General features: G+C 37.2%; 1 pseudogene across 1 annotated transcript; it reads right to left on the bottom strand.

Annotated features, from left to right (window-relative positions):
- Positions 1-281: 281 nt before the first annotated feature.
- On the bottom strand, positions 282-1,202 carry LOC306668874 (BTB/POZ domain-containing protein KCTD18-like; annotated as a pseudogene). Its single transcript has one exon. The product of its transcript is annotated as a BTB/POZ domain-containing protein KCTD18-like (transcript).
- Between the last annotated feature and the right edge of the window lie 18,005 nt (positions 1,203-19,207).

Raw genomic sequence — 19,207 nt, 5'->3', positions numbered from 1 at the left:
TCTCCACTCACCAGACAGGACCTGGGCTACAAGAAGTAGTGTTACAAAAGTGCCTAGAGTCTACAACATTTCAGCAACAAAAGAGACCTCTCTAATGATTACTGTGCTGTACCTGAATACCAATTAATCATATAAATAAAGTTAAAAAATACAAAAACAGAAAATCAAACTACCCATACACAATCCTTTAAAAGTTTGGAAGAGGAGAAGTAAATAAAGCCCCAACCATTGAAAGTCTCCCCTCCTCCATTTCGACTTCACACAATTCATTTTTCCCATAATAATCCTAAGCATAAACTTAAGTTTCCCTTCTACTGCATCAAGAAACAGTGTCACCTTTTGGTATTGAAGATGTTGAAACTCTGAGACAAACAGGAAGTGCCAAGTCTACCATTTTTGTCCATCAGACTGGTCTTTGTCATTTTCAGTTCCCACATCCAAAGTGCTAGAAGCTTCTGGAAGAGGAGGCTTACAGGGGCTGGTCTGCCTCTCTGCTGCTGTGGGGATGGGCAGGGAAGGCACGGCAGCACACAATGGAGTCCTCTTCAGCTTTATCACTCCGTGGGGTGTAGACTTCTTGTCAGAGAGCAGCACCTTTGCTGGAGGTGGGTGTGGGGCTCCATTTTCAGCACGTCTGGCCTCACGCGAATCCTTCGAGTGGCCAGATGCCCCAGTGCTCACAGGCTTCACAGAATGCTGAGCTGCCTTTCCACAGCTGCCGCTTTGAGACTGGTTTGCTGGCATATGAGAGGAGATCTGGACAGCATTGGCTGGAGACACCCTGACTGTAGTGGCGTTTTTCATTTTAATTTGGGTGCTTGTGGAAGGGCCTGAAATTCTGACTGGCTTAGGACCAGCCTTACAATTTACACCTTCTTCTTCCTCTTCATTGAGTGTTATCAGTCGCCTTTTCCTTCCCAAGCATCAAAGCCATCCCTCATTTTCTTCAACTCAGCTACTGAATAATAGCTCCAAATGTACTGAACATTATTTCCTGCCTCTCTTTTTAAAATGCTTTTAGTATGAATTCTTCCTCCCAGCTGCTTATCAATAGCATCAGTTCCATCAGTTTTTGAGGCATATAGACCAATAATTCTACTCACAGTTTGCAGCAGATGTGTTAAGAGAGTGGAGACCCAAACTGTTGGCTTATTGCAAACCAAGCCATATGAATCACAGAAGTCTGTTAAAGCCTGATTCATCTGTTTTTAGAGGAAAACGACCACTGAAAATAGATGCCAGCATAGAGTCCTCAAAACGGTACAAAGACTCACCCTGGGCTGTGTAAATATAGCCGCCCACATCCAGTCGATGAATATGGAGCACCTCTTCTTCAGTCTTGTGGCCTGCCATTGCTCCCTTGGACACCTAAAGTTTTGCCTCAAGCTTTCAAACTTCAAAATAATAGCAGTCCAGGACCTCCTAGTTTCAGAGGTCTCCATCCATAGATGGCCAACTCCGTTGCTCTGGACCTGAGGTGAGACTTCAGGGCTGTGGAGGAGGAAAGCAGCTCAGGACATGGCCACCTGGAAGCAGTTCATATTTTCTTTTGTGACCTTTTCCATTTACTTTAGATTTTAAAAGTTGTTATTATCTAGTTATTAGAAAAAAATATATTTTTGCTTTGTTTTTCTCCTTTAAATTTAACTCTTTGATTCACATAGGACTTTTTTGGCTGATATTGTAAGGTGAAAAATCTAAATTGATTTACCTCGCCCTAGTACCTAGACTAATTTCCCCTTTATTAACAGGATAATTCTTTCCTTTCTAATTGATTTGTAATGACTTCTTTATAATGAGTTAGTTCATATACTATAATTAGCTTCTTACGTGTCTGCTTTGATTCATGGTTTATATGTCAATTCTAATACTGTCATATAGATTTCAAATAGGTTTTCAAAATTTTTTGTGTGGCTTTGTTTGTTCAGAGTTTGTCTTGTTTTGGTTTTGGTTTTAGCTAGGCATAATTTCCCATTATTTTTCAACTTTTTCAAACATTATTTTGATGATAGTAGTCTGTTTACTCATCTGGGTCAAGCTTTAGAATTAATTAATTTTTTAGTTTCCCAAAAGGTCTTTGGGATTTGAGATTAGAATACTTTATAAATTTATGAGTTAACTTATGGGGACTATTTCCTTTTCCTCTAAATATTTAGTCTTCTGTACCAGAATGGCTTTTATACCTCTCCATTTTACTCAAAAGCCTCTCTGCGTATAGACATATATATGTATTTTCTCCACAGTAATTTAATTTGGATATTTTTTCATTCATTGTTGGTTCTTGATCCACTCCCACGTCAAACTAAAGTTCCAGCAGGCAGTTCCCTCCCAGGCAGGTGGAAGGCAGCAAAGCCTTCCCAGGGGATGCTTGCTGACTAGTATAGTAATTTCTGGAAATGTCCCTCTGTCTCTGAGTTCCCAGCCAGACACAGGACCAAGAATGGTAGAGTGAGCAATGATAACCAATTGGCATTGATCCAGAACCAAACAGTGGGATCAGATTTGAATGGAGCAGCAAGAAAATCCAAGTCAACTTGCATGGACTCACCCCAGTCACTTTTGCAGTAATTCAACCCCTATTTCATAGACTTGAAATCCTTGAACCCCACTTATTGTGTTATGGCAGCATGTTACGTGTATCTGGCAGTAGAGCTGACTTCAAATGGCTACACTGCAAGTATAAGTATTGAATCCACAGATAAAAAGTAATTTCTATGTTGGGGTGAAGGAAAGAAAAAATATTCGCCCTTGATTGTTTACACCACAGTTAATCCTAAATTCTTGCTCTGGAAAAATTATGTGGATATATGTGTGGTTTATGGGAGGACCTGTGTGATGCTCTGTCCCATGAGCTGTTGAAAGAGGGCGGCCACTACCCTTCTCCTGTAGAAAGGGCTCAGCTCCGTTCTCCAGTATCTCACACTGCCACTTACCATGCACATTATATCTCCTCTACTGTGCCAGGTACAAAGCTAGGATTGCTACACCTGTGCTGCTCTGAGAGTACTTTGTAAAGTACAGATAGAGTGAACTCCTTTGCCCAATCTAAGAGGCTGCAGAAGGACCCCCACCTTGGATGCCTCCCTCTACTCAGATACTATAGTTTTCACACCCACTATTAGAAATCAATTACTTATGGGCTAAACACTCCTTTCTTTTCAGATGCCATTTAACATATAACTGTTTTAGGAAGTATTAAGTCATTAACACCTTACTTGGAAATAGTTTCACTAAACTGAAGAAACTGAGAAAATATGAATGCTTAATTCCTGGGGGATGGAGAAGTTCTCTGAAAAGGGCAGAGGAGCAAAGAGAGGCACATAGAAGATAAACTATTTTGTGATTTTGCCAGGTATAGGCCTCAGGTTTAAAACCACAACTTTATATAAACCTTATATATGATTATTGGTGCTATTTCAACATGGTTTATATATTTACTTAACATGATGAATAGAACTTTAAGCATTTTTATATCCCCTTATTTTTAATCCCTCCTCCACCCAGAATTTATTGACTCTTATTGTAAATCCTTTATATTTGAGAAGAAGAATGTATTAGATAGGTTTCTCCAGAGAAACAGCTGTGTGTGTATATATGTTTGGCAAGAAAGATTTATTTGAAGGGATTGTCTCACAGTTATAGAGGCTGGCGAATCCAAAACATACAGGGTGGGCTGGCAGGCTGAGACCCGGGAGGAGCTGATGTTGCAGTTCATGTCCAAAGGCCACCTGCTGCAGAATTCCTTCCTGTTTTGGGAGGGTGGGTGTCAGTCTTTGTACTACTAAGGCCTTCAACTGTCCGGAAGAGGCTCACCTACGTTATGTAGGGTAATAAGCTTTATTGCTGGTTAATGTTAATGTCACCCACAAAAAATACTCTAAGATATATCCAGAATGTTTGATCAAACATCAGGGCACCCTGGCCCCACCAAGTTTATACATGAAATTAACCATTACAACTAATTTCCTAAGTTCTCCCTAAATTCTCAAATTTAATATAATGCATACATAACTCAAAATGCTGAAGGCTTGCCTGAGTCATCATGCTGGTAATGGCCAGTCTTATTTATTACCTAAGTAAAATGATGCTATTTACTATAAATTCAGAACCATTTGTATCTCTATTTATTAAATTAGCGATTCTCAATTTCTTTGGACCCAGGACTTCGTTACATTAAAATTATTGAAGACTGCAAAGAATTTTTGGTTATTATAGGTTAAATTGTATATTTATCACACCTGACAATAATGCTGATGATGTTTTATCAGTATTAATTAAATAATAAATAAATTTTAATTAATTAAACAATTAAATAATTTTAGATATTACTAATACACATAAAAATAATACACTCAGAAAATATCAACATAAACATTTTTATGTTAAACAACTTTATTTCCCCAAATCAAAAGAAAAATATACTGAGAAGAATGTCACTGTTTTACATTTTTAGAAATCTGACTCAATGGAAGGCAACTGAATTCTCCTGTTTCTGCATTTAATTTGTTACTATTCATTGTTTTGTTTGAAGTACTGAATATGAAAACAATCTGGCTTTGCACAGGTATGTTGTTAAACAAGGAAAAATATTTTACTAGCCTCTTCAGATACGAGGATATTCTTCTGCTATACTGTGTACTGCCAAATAACCATTGTTCATCTGCCAATATTTCTTTCAAGTCAAAATAATGTTCCAAGAAAAAGTGGCTAGTTTAGCTCACAAGGCAACAGTTGCGCCAAGTCCGCAGAGCACACTTGAACCTCTGTACGATCCTGGCACAAGGGAGGGAACAGTGGGCAGGGAGGCCTGGGATGGTGCCCAGCACACCCTCGTATGGCATTAAGTGGAATGGAAGTTTAAAAGACTTGTCGTGTGATGGGGGATCAATACCTGTCCCCGCCTCCTTGACTCCAGACCCCTTAATGCACTTTGACCCCTTCTGACCTTTTAGGTTTCCACAAACTGCTTTGCCAAGATTCTGAGACCTTCTCAGCTGGAGCTGGACTTTGAACTTGCCTCACCATCTGGTGCTGGGGGCTTCTTCAAAAAGAAGCTGGTCACAACCAGCTTCTGACCCTGGACTTGTCCTTCCCTCTGACAGTGTCACTTGATTTTCATGTGCTCTGTGACATTTGAACCTGGTGTGCAACAATTTTTTGGTTTTCGAGATTTTTTTTTAAAGAATTTCTGACCGAGAAATTGAAAGACATAATAGTTCTAAATGTGACTAGTTCCCTTCTTTAAATCTCCAAATAACTAAAAAAAAAAAAAAAAAAAATATAGTATACAATATCTTTAGTGATATGGAAAAAAAATTGCCTTTCAGTAGAAAACACACATTGTCTGTTGTGTATCCTTCCAAGTTATTGGATTATAATCCTGTTCATTGTCTTTGTAAATTATAGATAACTGATAGATATACAAATTTTATCTTTTCAGCTAGTGATTTTAATAGACTTCCTCCGCCTGCGGAAAATCAGCTTTGTTTCTATTTCCAGTAATTCATGAGATAATAAATGTTCCTTATTGTTCATATTGCATTTTCTGTTACTTGCCACTAAAAGCTGCCTAGCACATCCCCTATGAATTGGGTCATTAATACTTTTCTGCTATTTCACAGGACTGTTCAAAAGCTCTTTGAAAGGTATTAGATGTACAACAAATGGTAGGTATGATATATGGGCCCTTAGATTACTGAATGCTTAAATATCCACCTCTCTGTGTCCAAAAATTAGAAATTAGTTCATGCATTTTAGGTTTTAACATAGATGCAGTTTCTGTTTTCAATGCTAATCTACAAAATCCAGTCTCACTCACCTTTTTGTATTTAAATGGCTATTGGAATTCAAGGAAAACAGGTCAAGTAGAAAGGCCTTTATTGAATGGAATATTAAAAACACAGTGATCAATACTGCAAGGTTTAACTTACCATTGTATTCCATTACTGGCATGTCATCGTGTTTGATTATTTGTCTCAGTCCTTCAAGTGGTCAAATTTGTAGCTTACTGAAGAATTGAGTACTGTTTGTGTAGCCAAGTATCTGAGACACTTCTGTCACCTCTGAGTACACAGGCAAGTGACCATTTATTAAATCTCCTTCAGAGATGACAGTTACTATAGAACCCCTCTCTAAACTCCCATCCCCAAATTTGGAGGCACTTGGAAATTAAAGAATCTAAATCTTCATGTTTACCTAAGTATATTACAAAAATTGGATTTCCTTTTAGGGTGACAAAAATATTCTGGAACTACATGGTTGTTAGGGTTGCACAAAATTGGAAATGTGGTAAACATCACTGTATTATACACTTGAAATGGTTAAAATTATATGTTTTATGTGCATTTTATCGTAATAAAAATAACATAACAAAAACAGAAAAAATAAAATATCTTTCCAGTGATTTTAATTTGCAGCTGATTTGAGAACATCTACATGAGAAATGCAGAGTGCACCTAAGAAATAATGAATTTCAAGAGAGGAGTTGAGATATCCAAGCTTGATCTAAAAATGATCCTCCAGTTTATAGAGGAAAGTGGGTGGGTGATACACTATGTTCTCTCTCAGCAGATTGTCCTCAGTCAAGCCCTGTGGGTAAGAACCCTAAGTCTTCAATAAAAGAGCATCTGCAGCCAATTAAACAGATAGGTTCCTTTGCTACTGGGATCCTAGTGTGCAAAGCTGCAAATAGTAGCCTCCTTAGTGGTGTAGACAGCCTATAGCTTGTGTAGGTTGCCCTAAAGGACCTTGGAGACAGACTTTTCCAAAAAACAAGGTTCATGTCTCTGATCCTGTGCTGTTTCCTATCTTAGCTCTAGACAGGTATGCAGGCTGCCTCTAGGCTAAGTTCCAGAGCATGGTGGCCAGAGTCACATTGGCCAAGTTATCAGTTCTATATGCACCAAGCTGCAAAACAAGGAATATGTGTTTGAGGACTTTTTCAAGGTCAAGTCTAAGTTCCTTGGCCATCAGAAAATCTACATCTCAAATTTAATACAGGTTAATTAGAAAATATGGTGGCTAAGAAAGAGCTCATCTTAGATGGTTATTTTGTCAAATACATCCCCAGTTATGGTCCTCTGGACAAGTGGTGGAGCCTGCACTCATAAGGACTTTTACTCAATCCCACCAATAAATCCTACTTCGTGTCCAAAAAATAAGAAATAAAAATAAATAAAAGAGCAAACACAAACAATTCACAATGACAGACTGAAAGGCATTCACCTCTCCTTCCTCTTCGATTCCTACTATTGAAGTACAGAACCAAGAGGAAAGGCAGGAGACAAAAACAAAACAAAACAAACAAACAAACAAAAAAAAAAAAAACAAAAACAGAAAACCAACCAACAAAACCTAATCTGTAGATCAGTAGCAGAATTGAAGAATGAACTCAGATGAAGATCAAATCAAAGGAAGATTGGGCGGAGGGGTTCTGCCGGAATGATGGCAAATAGAAGAGAAAGAAATGAGTCACGAAGGATGGATCTAAAGTTCTAACAACCTTATGATAGGTCATCCAGAGATTTAGAAAAGATAAAAATAAACGGCAGAATAAACAGTGGCTGAAGAAATGAGAGTCTTCAGTTCTAGAATGGTCTCCTGAGAACCAAGCAAAATTACTGAAAAAGTAAAAGCAGCCCATGACATATGCCTTGACTGAAAAGTCTAGGCAACATGAATAAAGAGAAAGTCCTGAGAGCTTACAATTAGGAAAAAGGGAACAGATTACCTGTATTGATCAGAACTACCAACAATACATTGTCAGGGCAAACAGAGCAGTTCTTACCCAGCTAAGCAAAATCAAGAATAAGAGAAAACTAAAGATATTTTCGGATAGGCAAGGACTTGGAAAGTTGATCTACACAGACTCTATATGAAAACAATCACTTAAGGTTGGAGTTACCAAAATAAATTTAAAAATCCAAGAAAAAGACAGCTGTGGGATACAGGAAAAATTAACAAAAACACCAATAAAGTTTTTATTTAAGTCCAAACAGTTCTTGAAAATATGGATGAAAAGTTTAAGGCAGTTCTGCGCAGTGATGCATGCCTGTAATCCCAGTGACTCAGGAGGCTGAGGCAGGAGGATTGTGAGTTCAAAGTCAGCCTCAGCAAAAGTGAGGTGCTAAGTAACTCAGTGAGACCCTGTCGCTAAATAAAATACAAAATAGGGCTAGGGATGTGACTCAGTGATCAAGTGCCCCTGAGTTCAATCTCTGGTACCCATCCCCCCCAAAAAAGCTTAAGACAATTGCTAAGAAATTATTTCAAAGAATATAAAGGCATTACATTAAAATAAAAACTATTACAATAACCCATAGCAGCACTGTTCAGTAGAAATATAATGTAGCTGCAAATGTGAGCTACATTTATAATTGTAAAATTTTTCAAGTAGCTATACTAAGAAGAGCAAAAGAAACAGTTCAAATTAATTTTTGTAATATATTTTATTTAACCCAGTATGCCCTAAATCATATCATTTCAAAATGCAATTAGTGTAAGAATTATTAATAATATATTTTATATATTTTATGTTATTTGAAATCCAAAATATACTTTATATTTACAGCATATTTCAATGCAGACTAACCAAATCTTCAGTGCTTCTTAGCCACGTGTGTCTAGTACTATCATATTACACATCCTGGATCTAGGGTTAAGAGTTCAGGTGATTTTGAGAAAATAAGGATGTAGATAAGGAGTTAAGACATGCCAAGAGTCATATCTAGTTCCCAGGACAGGTAGCAAGATAAAAATCCTGGCAATGTTAAAAGTTAATATGAACCAATATAAATATGGTTATATATATATTATATATTTATAAATATATACGTTTTAGAGACAAGACAATTTAATAAAACAATAATAATTTAATAAAACAACCAACTTAATAAAAGACAAAGTGTAAATAAAACAAATCATGTCTGATAATTGAAAAAGTATAGGTCATACAAACTTTGGAATACTGTGCTAAATACTGTGGAATACTGTGTTAAAAAGAACGAGGCGTATCATGTGGTAGGTATCTCCAATGGCTCCCAGTGAGCCTTGCTCACAAGAATTCATGCCCTTGTGTAATACTTTCTTCTCCTCAAGAGTAGGTTGGACTTGCCAATTCTCTTCTGATGAACAGAATATTATAGAAGTGATAAGGTGTCACTTCCAAGACTAGGTAACAAAAAGACTCTGGTTTCCATCTTGGGTACACTCTTTCTGGGATTGTCTCTCTGGGCAAAGCCAGTTGCCATGTCCTGAGTCCACCTTGTATGTGGACTCATGCGGCAAGCATTGAAACCCCACAACAAGCACATACTTGAGTTTGGAAGAAGACTCCTGCCTCACTCTCACGGAGCCTTCAGATGAGACCACAGCCTCAGCCAAAAACTTGGCTGCTACCGCCTAAGAGACTTGGAGTCAGGGTGGCCCAAGGAGTTGCATCTGAAACTCATCCACAGAACTATGCAATAGTAATGCTTGATGCTTTAAACCCCTAAGGTTCAGAGTAAATTTTAACAGAAATAGATCCTAATATATTATATATGAACATTAAATAAAAAGCCCCAATCACTGTTCAGTACAAGTAGTAGGATACTATATAATATTGAAAATGTAGAAATAAAATTGTACACAAGGTAGACAGAGAGAGATTTATTACAATGTGATTATTCCTGCCTTTCCTCTGTAATTTATTCTCCCTCCACACACTAAGGTGAATCTTTGGCTTCCCTTACTCATCTCTTAGCTGCTGAGTCAGAACAATGGAAGCTGCAAGTATTAGTGAGAGCCCAAGCTAGCCTACACAGTGAAGAGCAGGAGATCAAGGAGGGAGAGAGGGGAGAGAAATAGACACAAACTGAGGTCAGAGAAAGAATTTTGTGATCTCTTATGTGAGATCTCACAAGCAGCTTGAGAAGCATAGGGTGTGGTATATGGCGTGCATCGGGGGCCATTAAGAGTTTTCAAGAGATGAGTACAAGGACCAGAAATGATTTCTAACTAATCTTCATGTATCTAGTTGATATTTCTTTGAATTTAACTTCATTCAGAGACTGGCTATGTGGAGAATTGAATTTATTAGGATGATGTGTGTATATAGGCAAATATTGGTACATAAAAACCTTGTAAGGAAGCGGTGAAGGACTTTCTAGTCTATTTTCTCCTGGATTTGCAAGTTTACTAGCAACACTTTTAACAACCTGAAGGAACTATCACACTAAAACCTCTGTGATGTCGAAGCACAGAACAGTGTCAACAGATATGACATCATTCTTACTGATAGTTGTGACACAGGCAGGAATGAGGAGTGCTTATGGTGCCAGGGTTGACATGGACAGTGTGAGAGAGAGTAAAATGGATAATGGAAAGGCCTCTGCTAGGGACACATGAAACACATCAAATTCATGGAGGAAACTTGAGGGGTGCTGGAACGCCAGCTATTGTGTATTGTGGGAGAATTAGACACCTGTTTCCTGAATGACTTGTGACCCAGTTTAACCCAGGATTGTGAAGCCTGCAGAAATAAGGATGGCACTTTTATAGGGTTACTGACAACCCTAATGATCTCCTAACAATGCTCCAAAAGCTAACAATAGACTAGGTCAGTTCTAGGGGCAGAGAAATGGGAACTCTCAGGCACTGCTGATGAGAGAATAAAATGGCAAAAACAGAACTACTTTGTAATGGGCAGGCTGACTTTTTAGCTCTCTGGAGGAAAGTAATTCTCCTTCAATACTTCCACTCCTGTATTCCCCAAACATCTTAGTCACCCATTGCCTGTAAAAGGTCTGCAAACCCCCAGGAGCATTTAGTTTTCTCTGTTACAATAATAGCTTGCTGAGTATCTCCTTTCTGCCTGGTACATGCTAGAAGCCATGACATTCAATCATCTTACAGTATATGTCCCTGCCCATTAGTTATTATGGTAAAGGAAAGAAAACACATCTAGTGATCAGTCAGTGACAGTGTTGGGCATATTTCTGGAGCTACTATTATCAAAATACAGAACTACATAGTCCACAAAAAATTTTCTTTCTTCCTTTTTTTTTTTTTTTTTTGGAGTCAGGGTCTGGCCTTGTTGCACAGATGGGTCTTGAACTCCTGGGCTCAAGCAATCTTTCTACCTCAGCCTCCCGAGTAGCTGGACTACAGATTACACCACTGCACCCATCTTATCCATTTATTCTTTTAAAAAAAATGTTCACTGAACACTTATGATACACCTAGCTCTGCCTAGGTCCTAGGGATAAAAAGGTTAGTGAAAATCCCATCACTCAAAATCTCGAATTAGGTAAATGATATAGATCCAATGGCCATATAAATATATATAAAAATTACAATCTTGATACAGTTATAAAGGAAACACGGTGCGATGAGGCTTTCGAACTTAACAGTACATGGGATTCAAATCTAATTTGACTCCAAAGTTGCAGCTCCTCTTACTAACCACGCTTTGCTTCCTGCAAAGTAGCCAGAATCATAACCTGAATATGCTAATGCCAATCTTCTCTCTGAAATTTCCTTTTCTTCTCTGAAGTTTCAGGATAGGTCTCTCTTCTTGCACGACAGTTGTCATTGCTGTGATATAGCAGCCTGATGTCAGGCTCAGATCAGAGAGCCCCAGTTCAAATCTACTTTGTTACTTTCTATCTCTGACAAAGTCATTATACCTTTTTGGTCCTCAATTTCCTCACCTGTAAAATGGGAATTATAGTTTATGTTAAGAATGTGGAACATGATATATATGCAATAAATAGCTATGGTAGTTACAGCTGAGACTGTTGTGCTCTATAAATATGGAATCCTAAACCCAGGAAAATAAGGTTGTTAGTCCAGAATTAGATCCATATTTGATGTTCAAGTTAGAATTTTGTGTCTTATGTTCATAAAATTTTTCTTGAGATAAGAAAAAAGCCATGAAAATAGATATCTATGAAAGAAAAAGATAGGACCTTTGCTGTTTGTTTATAGAGCCATTGTTTTCTGTTAAAGAAACCCATTTGAGCGAGAAGCTTCCAGCTAAAGCACTTTAGCTGTATGTTTTGGCAGCAGTCAAGGGAGTGGTGTTGGGGCTCTTAAACATCCTGTGTTTCTGGAAAGCTGGAGTCAGGGTTTTTGTTCCTGGAAGAGTGACGTTAGATTGTCCATTTACATCCAGTAAGTCTATTATCTGCTGATTGCAATGCATCTCAACCCTCTGGAGATGTTTGAGCATCACTTCTATTACATTTTTGGCTCCTGGCTACTGCTTTTTTGACACCTCAGCTTTATCCAGTTGGCAAGTTGCTGCCAATAAATCTACATACTTCTGATCAGTTCTTTGGAGGGAGGCTACAGGGCTGCAAGTGGCCCATCCAACTGAATGGTCAGGGGAATCTTAGACCCCTCAAGCTAGATAAAAAAACGATAGTGTTTGACTAGGTCCTAATTCTGCTAGTTGCTCCATGGCTGTGCAAATTACACTGCTCACCATCCTCTCTGAATTTCAGCCTCTTTATCTTGGTTTCCTGTGCCTGGCATATAAAAATTGTTTTAGTTGTTACTACTGTAACATAGGTATTATTTTCCCCATTTTCATATGGGGAGAGTGAATGAGATTCACAGAGATTAAGCTCATGGTCAATATATTTGGTTGTCGATGAAACTAGTATTTAAACTAGGGTTTCTCAGTTTCAGGATTATTGACATTTCGCACCAGATAATTGTCTGCAGGAAGTGGGTGCACCCTGTGCATTATGGGTGTTTAGCAATATCCCAAGTATATGCCAGTAACATCTACACTCACAAATCCTCCCCTGGGTCCAGTTTTGACAATCAAAAATATCTCCAGACATTATTGGTTCAATGTTTCTGGGGACCAAAAATGGTTCTTTGGGGTTGGGGAGATAGCTCAGTTGGTAGAACCCTGGGTTCAATCCCCAGCACCAAAAAAAAAAAAAAAAAAGTCCTTTGTCTCAGGTAGAGAAGCACTTTTTATAAAAAATCTAGTTCTTTCTGATTCCAAAGCTCATGATTATTCCACTATATCGTGTTGTCTTTCATCTATACCATATGATTCCTCTATTTTATAAAAGAAATTTAACATCTGGGGTATAGCTCAGTGGTAGAGTGCATGCTTAGCATACATAAGGCCCTGGGTTCAATGCCCAGCACCAAAAATTAAGCTTTTTTTTTTTTTAATGTGTTATGGTTTAGACATGAGCTGTCCTATAAAGCTCCTGTGTCAATGCAGGAATATTTGGAGGTGGAATGATTGGAATGTGAGAACTAAAACATAATCAGTCCATCTTAGTTTGAGCACATGATATTCTGCCTCATCTTGGGCCCAGAGCAATGGAGTAGGCCAGCTACAGACTGAACCTCTGAATCCATGAGCTCCAACTAAACTTTTTCTCCCTTAAGTTGTTCCTGCATGGTATTTGCATCATAGCGAGGCAAAGCTGACTAACACAAAATGTAAACAAGTTTTTTTCTTTTTTTCTTGTTTTAAAATTGCAGTCATAAAAACAACAATACACGTCAGCAAAAGGAGGAACTACCCTAAAGGAAAAGCCAATCAAAGAAGAAACCAAGTCAAGTTAAAAACCAAAAATAAACCAAAATAACCAGGAATACAAATCATATCACAATAATAACCCTGAATGTTAATGGCCTAAACTCAATAATCAAAAGACATAGATCGGGCTGGGGATATAGCTCAGTTGGTAGAGTGCTTGCCTTGCAAGCACAAGGCCCTGGGTTCAAATCCCCAGCAACGCAAAAAAAAAAAAAAAAAAAAAAAAGACATAGACCAGCAGATTGGATTAAAAAGAAAGACCCAATAATATGCTGCCTTCAAAAGGCTCATTTCATAGAAAAAGACATTCACAGACTAAAGGTGAAGGGACGGGGAAAAACATACCATGCACATGGACCCAGTAAAAAAGCAGGGGTATCCATCCTCATATCAGATAAAGTGGACTTCAAACCTAAGTTAGTCAGAAGGGATAAAGAAGGACATTTCATACTGCTTAAGGGAAGCATAAACTGGCGAGACATAATGATTTTAAATATTTAGGCCCCAAACAATGCAGCATCTATGTACATCAAACAAACCCTTCTCAATTTTAAGAATCAAATAGACTAAAACACAATAATAGTGGAGACTTTAACACACTGCTCTCACCATTGGATAGATCCTCCAAACAAAAACTGAACAAAGAAACTATAGAACTAAATAATACAGTCAATGATATAGACTTAATGGACATATACAGAGTATTTCATCTGTCATCAAACGAATATACTTTCTTCTCAACAGCTCATGGATCCTTCTCCAAAATAGAACATATGCTATGCCACAAAGAAGCCATTAGTAAATACAAAAATATAGAGATACTACCTTGTATCCTATCAGACCATAATGGAATGCCATTAGAAATCAACAATAAAATATCAAACAAAAACTACTCCTACACCTGGAGACTAAATAATATGCTATTGAATGGTACAATGATAACAGAAGACATCAGGGAAGAAATAAAAAAATTCTTAGAGGTAAATGAGAACAATGACACAACATATCAAAATCTTCGGGACACTCTGAAAGCAGTACTAAGAGGAAAGTATATTTCACTGAGCTCATACATTAAAAAAAATAAAAAGTCAACAACTAAATGACCTAACATTATATCTCAAAGCCCTAGAAAAAGAAGAACAGATCAATACCAAAAATAGTAGAAGACAGGAAATAATTAAAATCAGAGTTGAAATCAATGAAATTGAAACAAGAGAAACAATTCAAAAATTGACAAAACAAAAAGTTGGTTCTTTGGAAAAGTAAATAAAATTGATAAACCCTTAGCCACACTAATGAAGAGAAGGAAAGAGAAAACTCAAATTACTAGAATTTGTGATGAAAAAGGAAAGATCACAGAGACACCATTGAAATACATAACATAATTAGAAGCTACTTTAAAAATCTATACTCCAACAAAAAAGAAAATATTGAAGACACTGGCAAATTTTTAGAGACATATGATCCTCCCAAACGGAATCATGAAGATGTATACAATTTAAACAGATCAATTTAAAGCACCAAAATAGAAGAAGCCATCAAAAGCCTATCAACCAAGAAAAGCCCAGGACCAGATGGATTCTCAGCCAAATTCTATAAGACCTTTAAAGAAGAACTAATACCAATACTCCTCAAAGTATTCTAGGAAATAGAAAAGGAGGGAATCCTTCTGAACTCATTCTATGAAGCTAGTATCACTCTGATACCAAAATCAGATGAAGACTCATCAAGGAAAGAAAACTTTAGACCAATATCCCTGATGAACATAGATGCAACAATCCTTAACATAATACTGGCAAATTGCATACAAAAACATATTACAAAGACAGTGCACCATGATCAGTGCGGTTTATCTCAGAGATGCAAGGTTGGTTCAATATCCAGAAATCAAATAAATGTAATTCATCACATCAATACACTTAAAGTTAAGAATCATATGATTATTTCAATAGACACTGAGAAAACGTTTGATAAAATACAACATCCCTTCATGCTTAAAACACTAGAAAAAATAGGGATAGTAGGAACATACCTCAACATTGTACAGGCTGTCTATGCTAAGCCCATGGCCAACATCATTCTTAATGGAGAAAAACTGAAAGCATTCCCTTTAAAAACTGGAACAAGACAGGGTTGCCCTCTTTTACCACTTTTATTCAACATCGTCCTTGAAACACTAACCAGAGCAATTAGACAGACCAAAGAAAATAAACAGATACTAATAGGAAAAGAAGAACTCAAGCTATCACTATTTGCTGATGACATGATTCTATATTATAGGATCTAAAAAACTCCACTAGAAAACCTCTAGAACTAATAAATGATTTCAGCAAAGTAGCAGGATATAAAATCAATATGCATAAATCTAAAGCATTTCTATTCATAAGTGATGAACCCTCTGAAAGAGAAATTAAGAAAACCACTCCATTTACAATAGCTTCAAAAAAAAAAAAAACAAAAAAAAAAAACTTGGGAATCAATCTAACAAAAGAGGTGAAAGACCTCTACAATGAAAACTCCAGAACACTAAAGAAAGAAATTGAAGAAAACCTTAGAAGATGGAAAGATCTCCCACGTTCTTGGATAGGCAGAATTAATCATCAAAATGTCCATTCTACCAAAGGCGCTATACAAATTCAATGCAATTCCAATTGAAATCCCAATGACATTCCTCATAGAGATAGAGAAAGCAATCATGAACTTCATCTGGAAGAATAAGAAACCTCAAATAGCCAAAACAATCCTGGGCAGGACAAGTGAAGCAGGAGGTATCACAATACCACACCTTAAACTACTATAGAGCAATAGTAACAAAAACGGCATGGTATTGGCACCAAAATAGAGAGGCAGACCAATGGTACAGAATAGAAGACACAGAGATGAACCCACATAAATACAGTTATCTCATACTAAACAAAGGAGCCAAAAACATGCAATGGAGAAAAGATAGCCTGTGCAACAAATGGTGCGGGCAAAACTGGAAATCCAGATGCAGTAAAATGAAATTAAACCTCTATCTCTCACCCTGCACAAAACTCAACTCAAAATGGATCAAGGACTTAGGAATTAGACCAGAGACCCTGCACCTAATAGAAGACAAAGTAGGCCTGAAAATTCATCATGTTGGCTTAGGATCAGATTTCCTTAACAAGACTTCCAAAGCACAAGAAATAAAAGCAAGAATCAATACATGGGATGGATTAAAAAGCATTTTCTTAGCAAAGGATATAATCAACAATGTGAAAAGAGAGCCTACAGAGTGGGGGAAAATCTTTTGCACATGTACTTCAGATAGAGCAGTTATCTCCAAAATTTATAAAGAACTTACAAAACTTTACACCAAAAATACAAAGAACCCAATCAATAAATGGGCCAAGGAACTGGACAGACACTTTACAGAAGAAGACACACAGGCAATTAATAAATATATGAAAAAGTGTTCAATATCTCTAGTAATTAGAGAAATGCAAATTAAAACAACTCTAAGATTTCATCTTACTCCAATTAGAGTGGCTATTATCAAGAACACAAACAATAATAGATGTTGGTGTGGATGTGGGGAAAAAGGCACACTTTTACATTGCTGGTGGAGTTGCAAATTGGTGCAGCCACTATGGAAAGCAGTGTGGAGAATCCTCAGAAAACTTGGAATGGACCCACATTTTGACCCAGTTATCCCACTCCTTGGTTTATTACCCAAAGGACTTAAAATCAGCATACTACAGTGAAGCAGCCACATCAATGTTTATAGCGGTTCAATTCACAATAGCTAGATTGTGGAACCAACCTAGATGCCCTTCAACATGATGAAAGGATAAAGAAACTGTAGTATATATACACAATGGAATATTATTCAACCATAAAGAATAATAATATTATGGCATTTGCAGATAAATGGATGGAATGGGAGAATATCATGCTATGTGAAATAAGCCAATCCCAAAAAAACAAAAGTTGAATGTTTTCCCTGATAAGTGGATGATGATATATAATGAGGGTGAGTTGGTGGGAGGTGAGAGAAGAATGCAGGAACTTTAGATTATGTAGAAGGAAATAAGGGGGTGTACGAAAAATGGTGGAATGAGACAGACATCATTACCCTATGTACATGTATGATTACAAGAATGGTATGAATCTACATCGTGCACAACCATAGAAACGAAATGATGCACCCCATATGTATACAATGAATCAAAATTCAGTCTGTAAAAAATTTAAAAAATAATAAATAATTTTTAAAAATTGCAGTCATATATTATTAGCAGAAATTGATCTAAGCCTAACTGTGAAGTCAGTAAATATTGTCTTTTGTTATATAGTTATCCTCTTTTGATCTTTTAATATTTCAGTGATTCCCACTTTGCTTTCTATTACTTCCACACTAGGTGTCCACTTTTCACATCAGGGATAATACATTCTGTGCCAACATGGCCAACATCCCTGCCAAGTCACTGTGTTGTCTCTGTATGTTTGCTGACAGTATGGAACCTCCATTTTTTCAATATGAACATTATTTAAAAATATGGTTTATCCCCCAGCAGCAAAGGCAACAATGAACTTATTTTCCTGCTTATTATTTAAATACGAGCAAGTGCTTAAAACATCATCCCTTTGATTTATATTTCAGGATGACAGTGACAGTTATGGGGGAGAAGGAGAACTGATGAGATGAGTATCAAAATAATATACAGTGCTGAAGAGTAGGGCTCCTTTAAAAAACAGTGAATATTCTGCATTTACCTATAGAGTAGCAAATAGGCTATAGAGCATGTGAAATGTAGTTAGTCCTAACTGCAATGTACTGTAAATGAAAAATACACAATGCATTTCAAATCTTAGTATTAAAAAATATATAGTGGCTCATTATTTTATTTGACTACATGTTAGAAAGACAACTTTTTGATATATTATATAAAATGTTTTAAAATGTTTTGAACAAAAACAGGGAATACTTGGAGTCATTAGTGTTTGGCTTGGCCAAGCTAAGCTCTCACTGACATGTTGCATTTAATTCAGTTTCCATTACTGTAGTGAAACACCTGAGGCTGGGTATGTTATAAAGAAAAGAGGTTTATTTTGCTCACACTTTTGAAGGCTGAGAATCCAAATAGGTCTCTGGCAAAGACTGCCCCTTGACTGCATCACATCATGACAGATGGTATCATGGTGGAAGGACATGTGAGAGGGAGTGATAACATGTCAAGACAGGAAGCCAGAGAGTGAGACACAGGATTGACTGGGATCCCATGAGAACTGCAATAATCTCTTCCTTGGACAAACTCCCAGTGGCCTAAGGGTCTATTACAGGACCCCTCTTATTAAAGCTCCCAACCCTCTTTACATTGCCACAATGGCAACAGACTTCCAACACACACGAACTCTTGTAGAACCACACCCAAATCATTACACAGACTTTGAGAAGCCCTAGGAAGTTTTCTATACCTGCTCTCTCAGGCTCGCCGAACATTTCCCCAAAAAACATTCTACTGAAAGAAGCCATGTGAATTCTGCCATGAATATATGGCCATAAAGACATCCTTGAAAATACATGTGCCCAGCCTGCCCTTGGCAAGGGAAGAATGAGTTTATTGTTCAAGGGGGTTAATGTGTAGACAAGTGTTTTTCAAGTACAGAGAAGATATGCAAAAAAGAGTG

This window comes from Sciurus vulgaris, assembly GCF_902686455.1.
Source record: "Sciurus vulgaris genome assembly, chromosome: 8".
NCBI classification, from domain to species: domain Eukaryota; kingdom Metazoa; phylum Chordata; class Mammalia; order Rodentia; family Sciuridae; genus Sciurus; species Sciurus vulgaris.
This window is presented reverse-complemented; position numbering and strand designations above follow the sequence as displayed.